The 14,091-nt window shown below is 36.2% G+C and overlaps 1 long non-coding RNA gene across 2 annotated transcripts in view; it reads left to right on the top strand.

Moving 5' to 3' along the window:
- Positions 1-14,091, top strand: part of LOC109500553 — a 141,073-nt gene that overhangs the window by 21,568 nt on the left and 105,414 nt on the right. The window contains exons 2-3 of one of the 2 annotated variants that reach the window (XR_006598966.1): positions 1,855-1,916; positions 2,188-2,354. The exons of the other annotated variant lie outside the window; for it this stretch is intronic. This is a non-coding gene — a long non-coding RNA (uncharacterized LOC109500553). Of the gene's footprint in view, positions 1-1,854; positions 1,917-2,187; positions 2,355-14,091 lie in introns of those variants that run through there. 2 annotated transcript variants of the gene reach the window in all.

The following is a 14,091-nucleotide window of genomic DNA, read 5'->3' on the forward strand; positions in this document are numbered from 1 at the left end:
TGTATGTCAAAATGAGTTGCGAAAGCCCTTTTTTTCTGAGATGTTGTTGCTGAAAACATCTCTTAAAAAATGAAGTATATGCGCTTTTATTATTTGGATTTAATTATGTTATACTGTAATATCAAAGACCCCTCCCCCAAATTTCATTGAACTTGAAATCGCAAACATTTATATCTTACTCATGTATATATCAATAGTTGTCAATTACAGCTTTCCTTTATGTATCTTTTCATTTTTATAGTAAAAATAAAGGTAAAAACACATGCTTGGATGGGTGAAGTATCTGGTTGGATGTGATATTCACCACCTCAACTCACATTCCAAAGACAGTCCTATGTCCAAGCCCAATTTATATGGAACATAGAGTATATCCCTTTTGCAGGGAAATGGGGAAGGAACAATTGAGCACAACAATAGAATATACCATAACCCAACCCTTGTTACAAATATTACTTCATTCCCTCAAGTGTATAGAATTCACTCCCTCCTGTAAGTGAAATCTCTGTGTCATCTAACCACGCCATCATAGCTAAACTTCTGTATCTCATGATAACATTCTAGTCTATATTGTTGTTTTATTATCCAGATTTTTATATATATATAAAAGCTTTCTAACCAGCATACAATCAGCATAAAATATCAGAGCAGGGCTATTTCAATACCCTCCTTCTAAAAGGGAAAGGTTCAAAGACTGGCAGTGGGGGGGACTCAGCTTTCATTGTAAGATTTCTGAAATCCTTCTGGACAAACATTGTGTCCATACTAGCTAATTAGTAAACGGTTTTCTTTTATTAGGTCCCAGTGTCTACTCTCTTGAAGCAGGATTCCCTTCTCTTTGATTCTTGGCTCTACCTTCTGAAAGTAGAGGGTTATTCATCACTCTCCTTGGCCATATTGGCATAAGACATTAAACAGTATTTCTTCTTTGGGGACAAGCAGATTATTGGGGGTCCAAAAATCATTTTAAGTCTCAAAGAGCCACAGCATATTTTAATACAGGCTGCTGGCTCTTTGACAGTATAGCTCTCTCTAAACAAATTTAGCTTTTATTCTGTAAAATTCCAATGTGACAGTAACCACACCCACAGTTCTTTCCAAGACATCCTTCACTTGTGGCTTAAGGTAATCTGAAGTAAATTGATGTAACTTAAATCAATCACGCCTCCAAAAAAGAATCATATTCTTAGTCTCCTTTGTCTCCTGAGACATTTTGTGAAGCTAAATTTGTTGACTGAATGCTCCCTTTAATCAATTCAGAGGTTGTAACAAAGGGTATGAGGCCACACCCTTGAGGCCACACTCTTGGTTTGGTCTTTGCTTTAACACTGAGTTTTGATCTTTGTTTCTGTTTTACCTTTCATTGTTTAGAGAGAATAAACAATTCCATATTTCAATTTTGCTATCAAATTCACAGGTTATTTTCTGAAATTTTCTCTTTCACATAATACCTTTTACTGTAACTAATAACAGCTAAGTCATACGATTAGCTTCACATTCCCAATATCTTTGCCTAAACCCATAAGCTTATAACAACTTATCATACAGAAAAGTTTTAGAAAATATTTTATTGATAAAAAACATGGCTCACTTCATTTTCTAGGCATCAATAACGACTTTGTAACAGCCTATTGTTTGGATCTGCTAAGAATCTATTAGTTTTTTTTTTCTGGTGGCACCTCGTAACTGGTGCCAATTTCTTTGTTCATTAGTTTAACTAAGTTAATGTATAGTAAGAAAGGACTTCAAAGTCTCTGGTATTCATAATTACAAGCATTATTTCTTTTTCACAAAAAATAGTGGCTGTGTATCTGATGGGGATCATGTGCAATTCATCACATGTCTTCTTTATTCTAGGATTCAGGTTGAAGGACATGCGATTTGTGTGACAGGAGGAACAAAAGCAACCACAGAAGCGAGTAAGGACTCTTAAGCTTATGCCCGAGCGCAGCATTCATAATTTCTGCTCACATTCCAAAAGCAAGTCAAGTGTCTATGCACTTGATGGAGCAACAAAACTCTAATAAAAAAGTGAGAATTAATAATTGGTACTAATAATACAATCTGCTGCCATATGAGAGGGAGACAAGAAAGGACCTACTCTTGAGATATCTTTACAGACCCTACATGGCATTATTTGTGTAATAAATAGATTTCTTTATACCTATGTCCCCCCCTTTTTTTTCCTAGAGGAAAAGGATAGAAATGAGACTTGGGGATAAATGAAAAGAAGAAAGGAACATCTCATTTTCTTCCTCACTGAAAATGATGTATCCTAATTGAAGTTTTTCTATCTTGTTGCTATGGAGATAGAATGAAATATAGCTCAACATTTACTCACTGTTACCACCTGTTTCCTTGTCAACAAGCACTGTAGTCACTGGGCTTTGAAAGGATTAACCCAATCCCTGATTAAGGTGCCTTTAGTGTACATAAATATACTCTGATAATCTGCAAATTTTAAAAATTTATGTAATATGGAATTGTATAAAGAATAAGCTAAGGCCTGAGAAAAATAAGAACTATTAGAAAATTCTCATAAACAAAAAGGATATGCCTTATGAAGAGTGCTGGTCCCACAGTATAAGCTGTGTCCTATTAGTCTTTCTCCTCATCCCATGTGCTCATTCCTAGAAGCATTTTCTGGCTTTAGGATGGGGCAGCTGCTGAGGACATGCTATATGATTCACACTTTTACAAGCCAAAACATATAATACTAGGGCCAGAGTTTTAAAAAGTGTTTAAAGTGAAGCAATGTTGAGGTCTATTTGTCTATGCATTACCAATAAGAAAAAAGTTTGGAAACAGACACATGAGAGGGCATTTATGGGTAAGGGCAAAGGGAGAGCTTGTGGTTCTGATTGGAGTCCACACAGCATTGTGTCTGCAACATGAACATTCTTTCTGCCCATAGTCAGTCTTACCTCTTTCCAGAAAGACAAAGGGAACTGTCTCCAGGAAGGTGCTAGCTGATCATTTTTTCTCTAACTTTGATCATTGTCTCATAAAAGTTACTTTAACCTGCAAATTTGGAGAAACATTGATATCTTGAATTAACCCATTCTGCTGTCTTTTTCAATGGGTTTTCTGAACACTGAAAACATGACATAAGCACATTCTATTGATACACACCCATATACTATAGTCTATTTCTTAGCAATATCTATTTAAAATGCTATTCATTAGTATTTTGAAATTTTTGTACTTTCATGGTTAAAAATTTTTATATTAAATATAATTTATTGTCAAATTGGTTTCCATACAACACCCAGTTCTCACCCCAACAGGTGCCCTCCTCAATGCCCATCAATCACTTTCCCCTCTCCCCCACACCCCACCAACCCTCAGTTTGTTCTCAGTCCTGAAGAGTCTCTTATGGTTTGCCTCCCTCCTTCTCTGTAACTTTTTCCCCCTTCGACTCCCCCATGGTCTTCTGTTAAGTTTCTCAGGATCCGCATATGAGTGAAAACATATGGTATCTGTCTTTCTCTGCCTGAGTTATTTCATTTAGCAATACCCTCCAGTTCCATCCACATTGCTACAAATGGCCAGATTTCATTCTTTCTCATTGCCAAGTAGTATTCCATTGTTGTTGATACTTCTACACACTTTTCTATAAGGCATAATATTTTAAACTGGCAATTTCTTTCTACAGTTGTTGAGGAAGTTGGTGAGTTAACATTCTTCATTCTAATTTTGCTTAATATGTCTATTGAAATAGAGAAAAATACAGAAAGATAAAAATATAAGGCATTTTCAATGGTGAAGAATGCATAAAATACTCAAAAACTACAAAAATAAAAGACGCTATAGCTAAAATTAATAACTCTATATATCATTTGAAAGATCAAGTACAAAGTAAAGAAGATGAACCAAGAGCAAATATATGAAAATAAGTACTAAAGTAAAATAATTGAATATTTATATTTGAAATCTCTAGAGCACAGTGAAAATACCTAACACATTTGGAATTAGACTAAAGTAAAACAAAGAGAAATGGGGATCAAAGAAATATTGAAAAAATAATGCCTAAGAATTTTCCAAAATTGTTGAAAACATCAATAAATAGATTATAAACGTCCAGTGAAAATCAAGCAGGATAAATACAAAGAAATTGACATTATGGTATATATATATACATATATATATATGTATATATGTATACATGTATATATATGTTTAAATATATATGGGTGAATATATGTGTAATATATTACTGAGTATATATTACATATATATTACTGATATATACTTTACATATATACATTATATATACATACATTACACATTAATATATATACACATAGGGGCGCCTGGGTGGCGCAGTCGGTTAAGTGTCTGACTTCAGCCAGGTCACGATCTCACGGTCCGTGAGTTCGAGCCCCGCGTCAGGCTCTGGGCTGATGGCTTGGAGCCTGGAGCCTGTTTCCGATTCTGTGTCTCCCTCTCTCTGCCCCTCCCCCGTTCATGCTCGGTCTCTCTCTGTCCCAAAAATAAATAAACGTTGAAAATATATATATATATATATACACACATATATATAATATATATATTATTGAATGCCAATTCAATGAGGAAAATCTTGAAAGAAGACAGAAAAACACAGACATATTATGTTTTTTTTTTTTAATTTTTTTTTCAACGTTTATTTATTTTTGGGACAGAGAGAGACAGAGCATGAACGGGGAGGGGCAGAGAGAGAGGGAGACACAGAATCGGAAACAGGCTCCAGGCTCTGAGTCATCAGCCCAGAGCCCGACGCGGGGCTCAAACTCACCCACCGCGAGATCGTGACCTGGCTGAAGTCGGACGCTTAACCGACTGCGCCACCCAGGCGCCCCAGACATATTATGTTTAAGGAAGCAACAATAAAACAAACAGATTTAAACAGAAATAGTTTAAGCCAGAAATCAATAGAATGCCTTCTCATAACCAAAAGTAAGTAAATAAATAAAATACCAGATGACCAAGAATCCTATGTTCAATGGAAACATTATTTAAAATTCAGATACTATGAGAAAGTTTTAGAGATATTTTACCAAAATATCATCCCAAACGAAAAATAAACAAGATTTATTCAAGCAGGATAATCTCTAAAAGAAACTCATATGAAGGACAAATAAAGTTGAATATGCATTTAAATATGAATATATATTGGTGTATAAAACAATGATCCTAAGATTTTATAGGATTCACAATATAAGTAGAATCAAAATACAAGATAAAAATAATTGTCAAAAAAATGGGAGAAGGGAGTTGACGTGTTCCATGTTTCTGTCATTACTGAGAAAATGAGAAAAGTAGAAATTCATATTAGGATTTGTAAAATTGAGCATGTTGTAATTAATTGGATACTCAACAATAAGATAACGAATAAATAATAATTTTAGAGGGTAAAATAATGCATGACTAAATATTTGATTTTAAAGTAGTTAAAAACAGAAGCAAACTACTATAGTTTTTAAACTATAACAGAAGTTATATAAAACGAGTTAAACCCAAATAGAACAGTGATTACATTAAGTTGACTATTCAAATTAAAATACACAGAGTGAAAAATCAACTTTCTACTCAAAATGCACAAAGTTCACATATATCCCACTCCTAAAATAATAAATAAATTAATTGATAAATAAATAAGCAAACAGTGGAACACAGTAGAGAATACAGGCACAGATCCACACATATATAACTATGTTATAAGTGAGTTCTAACATAACTATACTGTAAAGCAATGGTAAAATAGTCATTTCAAAAATGTCCTTAGATCAATATGGAAATATATGGTCCCTACCTTGTATCATATAACATAACAACTATTGAGAGCTTTCCAATATAAACATGAATGGTAAAGTATGGGAAACTTTTCTAAAATAAAACATGAGAATAACTTCTGCCTTTGTAGTCAACATATATTTCTTAAACAGGGTATCTGCCATGCATTTTGTTCCCATGCATTATGGGTGCCACAAGATTTTTTATTGGGAACAAATTTTGACAAAAATGATTTTGGTAGGGGGGGTTTGCCTGGGTGGCTCACTTGGTTAAGCATCCAACTCTTGATTATGGCCCAGGTTATGATCTCATGTTCATGAGATAGAATCCCACATTGGGCTCTGCACTATAGTGTAGAGACTACTTGGGATTCTCTCTCTCTCCCTCTCTCTGCCCCTCTCCTGCTTGCTTTCACTCTCTCAAAATACAAATAAACATTTTTTTAATGTTTACAGCAGCACTTTCAACAATAGCCAAATCATGGAAAGAGCCTAAATGTCCATCAACTGATGAATGGATAAAGACGATGTGGTTTATACATACAATGGAATACTACTTGGCAATGAGAAAGAATGAAATCTGGCCATTTGCAGCAAGTTGGATGGAAGTGGAGGGTATTATGCTACGTGAAATAAGTCAGTCAGAGAAAGACAGATACCATATGTTTTCACTCGTATGTGGATCTTGAGAAACTTAACAGAAGACTGTGGGGGAGGAGAAGGGGTAAAAAACAGTTAGAGGGAGGGAGTTAAACCATAAGAGACTCTTGGATACTGAGAACAAGTTGAGGGTTGATGGGGGTGGGAGAGTGGGGAAAGTGAGTGATGGGCATTGAGGAGGGCACTTGTTAGGATGAGCACTGGGTGTTGTATGGAAACCTATTTGACAATAAATTATATTATTAAAAAATAATTTTTTTGACACACACAAAAAAAGATTCTTAGCACTTAATTTCCACAAAACCCAACTTTTAGATATCCTGGTCTCTTTCTGTCCAAATTACAGAGGGTTTTATCACCACCTAATTTATCAAAATCCACTAAAATTAGAGATGTAAGAATGAGGAATTTTGATGATGAAATACTACAATTCTTTCTGATTCACATCTTTGACTCTTCAGATGGGGCTTGTCTTTTGATCCATGTTTCTTATACACAAAAGTAAACACCTGGAAACAGCCACTGTGCCAAACTTTGGCATGCAACTCATCAACAAAAAGGAAAGAACTGCTGAAATATGCTGCAGCATGTATACTTCAGAAACATTATGCTGATGAGTAGTAATCTAACACAAAATAGTCCATACAATTTTATTTTGTTTATATGATTTTCAAGAACAGGCAAAATAATCTATTGTTATGAGAAATCAGGCCAGCGGTTGCTGTGAATTGAATGGAAAGAAGCATGAGGGAACTTTCTGCATTGATGGTAATTTTCTATATTTTGATAGGGTTTTGAAGTCCATCAGTTCATCCATTTGTCAAAACTCATCACTTAAGTTTTATACATTTCACTATATTTAGATTTTCTTTTAGTAAGAAAATACTTTCATCTCATTAGTGATATTTATAGGGGTGATGTGTACTGATATCTGCAATCTACTTTAACATGCATAAAAGTAAAATGGATTAAATATAGGAATGGATAAATGGATAGATATTTGCTAAAGCAAATATAATAAAATATTGATTTTAGAATCTAGGTGGTGGGTACACAATTCTTTCAACATTTTGGTTTGAAATTTTTCATGATTTAATAGAGAAAAAAGAAAGAAAGGACTAAACCAATTAAATATTTAGGGCTCAAGCAGTGTTCACAATTTAAATATTAAATCCTTAACTTGCTCATCACAACATGTGAAAGCCATCTCTTTTTGCTTGTTTATTCTTCTTAACTGGATATGTTTATATTCTGTACTGCCAGGGAATAAAATTGAGAAAATTTATTATTTTGCCACACCTATATTTGGTAACACAGTCAAAACAATCATGAATAAAGACAACTTATTTGCTAAGGTTTTTCCCTTAAAAGTATTTGTATGTGTATTTGAAAGTTACTGTGAGGGGAAAAAAAGGTATATGTATATACCTTTGAAAATATTGAGGCCAAAATATTTACCAGTTCAGTATAAGAAATATATTTGAGAATATGCCTATATATTTGGCTCATTTTGTTTGTTTGGTTTGTTGTTGAAGACAAAAATGAGAGACAACTACAAGGAGCAGGGTAGGGGTTGGAGTGAGGAGAAAGACAGTAGACAATGCTCTGAGACCTGAAGGTTCTTCCTGGGGACAGAAGAACATTCATGGATCAGCACAGCATTCCTTACTCTATCTGTGACCTTAGCTGTATTCATTGCCATATGGAAGTTTTGGAGGCAAAGGGATTACGGAACTATGAATAGGAAACTGAAAGTGCTCCCTGTCAGCTTCATTCTCAAATATAATTACCTCCATATTTCACTTCCTACCTCCACCTCCTTCTGGGCATGTTATCTGCAACTTAAGATGTTTTGGAGAGCTGGAATTTGAAACTGACTTTGGGGTTGTTAAGTGAAGAAGTTACAAATCATGCCCTAACAATTCACAACTTAGGTATTGGATATAAGTTTCCTGCGGTTTCAAATGATTATTTGTGAGATCTTATAGGAGAGGAAGGGTCTTCAAAATATGTATTTGCCCCCAAAGAGTACATGCCTGGGAAAACATTCCTTCCCTTTGGATGACATTTTCTGGTCTTTGGTATTTGTTATTAGACTCTTCAACGCCTGAACACGTTAACCTGCAGTATCAGACCTCCTTCCTATCCTATACCTGGGCCACCCTGGGATTTTGGAGAGAATTGTGAGCAATGAAAGCTTTTAGTATGTGCCCAACACCTCCATAACAGTTCTGAGGTGCATGGTGCTCTTCTTAGGACTTTGTATACTAACTCATGTAAACATCATTAGAACCCTATGGTAACAGAGCTATTATTATTTTTCCCCACTTTACAGTTGAAATAACAGCACAGAGAGGTTAAATGATTTACACAGAGTCACATAGCTATGAGAGTCACATTCAGGGTTTGAGCCCAGATGATTGCAAAGCTGATTCTCTCTTCGTACCCATCACACTCTGCCTTTTCTCAGAGTGTCTAAAGTAATGACAAAAATGAGGCTTGGCAAAGGGTTAAGAACCATAGAGCATAAAATGACAAGAACAGCTGTCCATGATCTATTTAAGACAAGGAATGGAAAATCCTGTGAAAGTTGACCAGGGATGAGGTAAGAGCTCAGAGAGCCAGAGGGGTTCCTGGTGGCCAAATGGCCTGAATAACAGCACCTAAGGAAATGTCTTCCTGAAATCAGAAACATGAGCTACACCTTAGCCAGCTGCTCTCTTCACCCCAGGTCCAGCCCCGGTTTGGATTGAAGTGAGGAGAGGCCATGATGCCCAATGTGGTTGGATTCAAGCCACAGTTCGTAACTGTGTCTGAGAAGATGTCTAGGGAAATGTGGTGTCCAAGTGAAAATCTAAGCAGGTTGTGCCACTCAGGGAGGAGAGGTATGTGGGCACACAGTGGGGGAAAGCAGGCAGCAGTGATCCATTATGGCAGGTGAGAGCATCTTCCATCAGCAGGTTCTTTTCTATCCCTCTAGCCTCTTCAACCTGTGCTGTTCTCATAGATCGAATTATGGGGATGGAACAGTAGGATATGTGTCTGTTGTCTTCCCCACCTCAGTTGGCTCTTTCCCCCCATGCACACCTAAAACTGTATTTTCTGGGGAATTTTTCTATTGTGTGTATGTGTTATTGAAGTTGATACACTTATCCAAAATAACCGTCTTGCTCAGCTTACTTTCTTTCCTATCAACATACAACTCTTTGGTCTAGGACTTTGGGTGGGGCTCTGAAATTTCCAGATGTAAGTGTAAATCTCAAACTACTTCATATTCCAGGATGTGATCTCTGGAACAGTTAAAAACTGCGGTTTCAGGGTGGCACATTGAAAGTCTTAGATTTGCACATCAAAACAACTGAGTGAAGAAAATAGTATTGCCTAATAAATCCTAGGAAGTACCCTGTCTTCTCTACTATCAGCATTTCTTCCTTTTGGACTGAAAGCCCCACAAATCTTGGGGACCAAAAATCATGGATAAAATGGTGAGGATACAGTACATGTCATGTATATGGAAAGGCCCAAATATTCCAAATATTTCCTATCTATAGACATTCATGATTCACATCCCCAATTTTTCACATTTTGTTCCTGAGAAAAATAGAGGAGGTAATCACAGAGCTCTTCTGGGAGTATGAAGTAAGAGGAGAAATATGACAAGCCAGGAGAGTTTCCTGGAGCCTCCACACTATACTCCATGCACCGTGCAATGGATTTCCATTATAGCCATGTTCTTTTCATAGCTCACAGAATATGTGAGTGTGGTGGAGTAGGGGTGGGGCCAGACTGGGGGACCTGCCCAGATCATTCATCCCTCTTGGGTTGGCAACATTGTATATTTTCTTTTCACAACCCAGACTCTCATTTGGCTTACAAATGTTGTCCAATTCCATTTATTTCTTATCCTATCTGTATGTAATCATGAGGATTTCATTTTGAGGTAGAATGTTACATAGGTAAGGGAAACAAAAATAATATAAAAACAGGGAGGGGTACAAAACAAAAGAGACCCATAAATATTGAGAACAAACAGGATTATGGGAGGGGATGTGGGAGGGGGGATGGGTTAAATGGGTAAGAGGCACTAAGGAATATACTCCTGAACTCATTGTTGCACTATATGCTAATTTGGATTTAAATTTTTTAATAAATGAAACAAAAAATAAAAAACAAAAAAAAGAAAAGGAGAAAAGAAAAGAAAAGAAAAGAAAAGAAAAGAAAAGAAAAGAAAGAAGAAGAAAGAAAGAAAGAAAGAAAGAAAGAAAGAAAGAAAGAAAGAAAGAAAGAAAGAAACTTCCAATGCTATGTTGAATAACAGTGGCAAGAGTGGACATTTCTGTCTTGTTCCTGTCCTTAGGGGGAAAGCTTTCAGTTTTTCCCCATTAAGATGATATTAGCATTGGGTTGTTCATATATGGCGTTTATGATCTCGAGGTATGCTCCTTCTATCCCTACTTTCTTGACTGTTTTTATCAAGAAAGGATGCTGTGTTTTGTCAAATGCTTTCTCTGCATATTGAGAGGGTCATATGGTTCTTGTCCTTTCTTTTATTGATGTGATGAATCACATTAATTGTTTTGCGGATATTGAACCAGCCCTGTATCCCGGGTATAAATCCTGCTTGGTCGTGGTGTATAATTTTTTAAATGTATTGTTGGACCCGGTTGGCTAATATCTTGTTGAGTATTTTCACATCCATGTTCATCAGGGAAATTGGTCTATAGTTCTCCTTTTTAGTGGGGTCTCTGTCTGGTTTTGGAATCAAGGTAATACGTGCTTCATAGAAAGAGTTTGGAAGGTTTCCTTCCATTTCTATTTTTTGGAACAGTTTCAAGATAATAGGTGTTAACTCTTCCTTAAATGTTTGGTAGAATTCCCCTGGAAAGCCATCTGGCCCTGGACTCTTGTTTCTTGGCAGATTTTTAATTCTTAATTCGATTTCCTTACTGGTTATGGGTGTGTTCAAATTTTCTATTTCTTCCTGTTTCAGTTTTGGTAGTGTATATGTTTCTAGGAATTTGTCCATTTCTTCCAGGTTACCCATTTTTTTGGCATATAATGGCTCATAATATTCTCTTATTATTGTTTTTATTTCTGTTGTGTTGGTTGTGATCTCTCCTCTTTCATTCTTTATTTTATTTATTTGGGTCCTTTCCTTTTTCTTTTTGATCAAACTGGTTAGTGGTTTATCAATTTTGTTAATTCTTTCAAAGAACCAACTTTTGGTTTCATTGATCTGTTCTACTGTTGGTTTTTGTTTGTTTGTTTGTTTTGGTTTCAATAGCATTAATTTCTGATCTAATCTTTTTTTATTTTATACATTTATTTATTTTTGATAGAGAGAGACAGAGCACAAGTGGGGGAGGGGCAGAGAGTGAGGGAGACAGAGAATCCTAAACAAGCTCCAGGCTTCAAGCTGTCAGCACAGAGCCTGACACGGGGCTTGAACCCACAAACCACAAGATCATGACCTGAGCTGAATTTGGATGCTTAACCGAATGAGCCACCCAGGCGCCCCTTTTCTGCTATAAGTTTTATTATTCCCTGTCTTCTGCTGGTTTTGGGTTTTATTTGTTGTTCTTTTTCCAGCTCCTTAAGGCATAAGATTAGTATTGGAAGTCTTAGCCTCTGCAATCAGACAACACAAAGAAATAAAAGGCATCCAAATCGGCCAGGAGGAGGTCAAACTTTCTTTCACTCTTTGCAGATGACATGATGCTCTAAATTGAAAACCCAAAAGATTCCACCAAAAACCTTTTAGAATTGATTCATGAATTCAGCAAAGTTTCAGGATATAAAATCAATGCACAGAAATCAGTAGCTTTCCTATACACTAATGATTATGCGACAGAAAGAGAAATCAAGGAATCTATCCCATTTACAGGTGCACAAAAAGAAACATAAAATACCTAGGAATAAATCTAACCAAAGACACGAAAAATCTATACACTGAAAACTATAGAAAGCTTGTGAAAGAAATTGAAGAAGTCACAAAAAAAAATGGGAAAAAATTCCATGCTCCTGGATAGGAGGAACAAATATTGTTAAAATATCAATACTACCCAAAGCAATCTCCATATTCAATGCAGTCCCTATCAAAGTAACACCAGCATTCTTCACAGAGCTAGAAAAAATAATCCTGAAATTTGTATGGAACTAGAAAAGACCCCGAATAGCCAAAACAATCTTGAGGGGAAAAACAAAACAAAACAAAACAAAACAAAAAAACAAAAAACAAAACAAAACAGGAGGCATCAAAATCACAGACTTCAAGCTATACTACAAAGCTGTAATCATCAAGACAGTATGGTACTGGCACAAGAACAGACACTCGGAACAATGAAACAGAATAGAGAACCCAGAAATGGACCCACAAACGTATGGCCAACTAATCTTTGACAAAGCAGGAAAGAATATCCAATGGAATAAAGACAGTCTCTTCAGCAAGTGGTGCTGGGAAAACTGGACAATGACATGCAGAAGAATGAACCTGGATCACTTTCTTATGCCATACACAAAAATAAACTCAAAATGGATGAAAGGCCTAAATGTAAGACAGGAAGCCATCAAAATCCTTGAGGAGAAAGCAGGCAAAAACCACTTTGATCTTGGCTGCAGCAACTTCTTACTCAACACGTCTCCGGAGGCAAGGGAAACAAAAGCAAAAATGAACTACTGGGACCTCATCAAAATAAAAAGCTTCTGAACAGTGAAGGAAACAATCTGAAAAACTAAAAGTCAACTGACAGAATGGGAGAAGATATTTGCAAATGACATATCAGATAAAGGGTTAGTATCCAAAATGTATAAAGAACTTATCAAATTCAACACCCAAAAAACAAATAATCCAGGGAAGAAATGGGCAAAAGACATGAATAGACACTTCTCCAAAGAAGACATCCAGATGGGCAACCGACACATGAAAAAATGCTCAACATCACTCATTATCAGGGAAATACAAATCAAACCCACAATAAGATATCACCTGACACCTGTCAGAATGGCTAACATTAACAACTCAGGCAACAACAGATGATGGCGAGGATGCCGAGAAAGAGGATCTCGTTTGCATTGTTGGTGGGAATGCAAGCTGGTGCAGCCACTCTGGAAAACAGTATGAAGGTTTCTCAAAAAACTAAAAATATAATTACCCTATGACCCAGCAATTGCACTACTAGGTATTTATCCAAGGGATACAGGTGTGCTTTTTCGAAGGAACACATGCACCCCCATGTTTATAGCAGCACTATCAACAATAGCCAAAGTATGGAAAGAGCCCAAATGTCCACTGATGGATGAATATATAAAGAAGATGTGGTATATATCTACAACGGAGTATTACTTGGTAATCAAAAAGAATGAAATCTTGCCAATTGCAACTGCGTGGATGGAACTGGAGGGTATTATGCTATGTGAAATTAGTCAGAGAAAGATAAAAATCCTATGAGTTTACTCATGTGAGGACTTTAAGAGACAAAACAGATGAACATAAGGGAGGGGGAACAAAAATAATATAAAAACAAGGAGGGGGACATAACAGAAGAGACTCATAAATATGGAGAACAAACTCCATATTGCTGGCGAGGTTGTGGGAGGGAGGTTGCTGGAAGGGTTGTGGGAGGGAGTATGGGCTAAATGGGTAAGGGGTACCAAGGAATCT

The sequence above is a fragment of the Felis catus genome, chromosome B3 (genome assembly GCF_018350175.1).
Source record: "Felis catus isolate Fca126 chromosome B3, F.catus_Fca126_mat1.0, whole genome shotgun sequence".
Taxonomy (NCBI): domain Eukaryota; kingdom Metazoa; phylum Chordata; class Mammalia; order Carnivora; family Felidae; genus Felis; species Felis catus.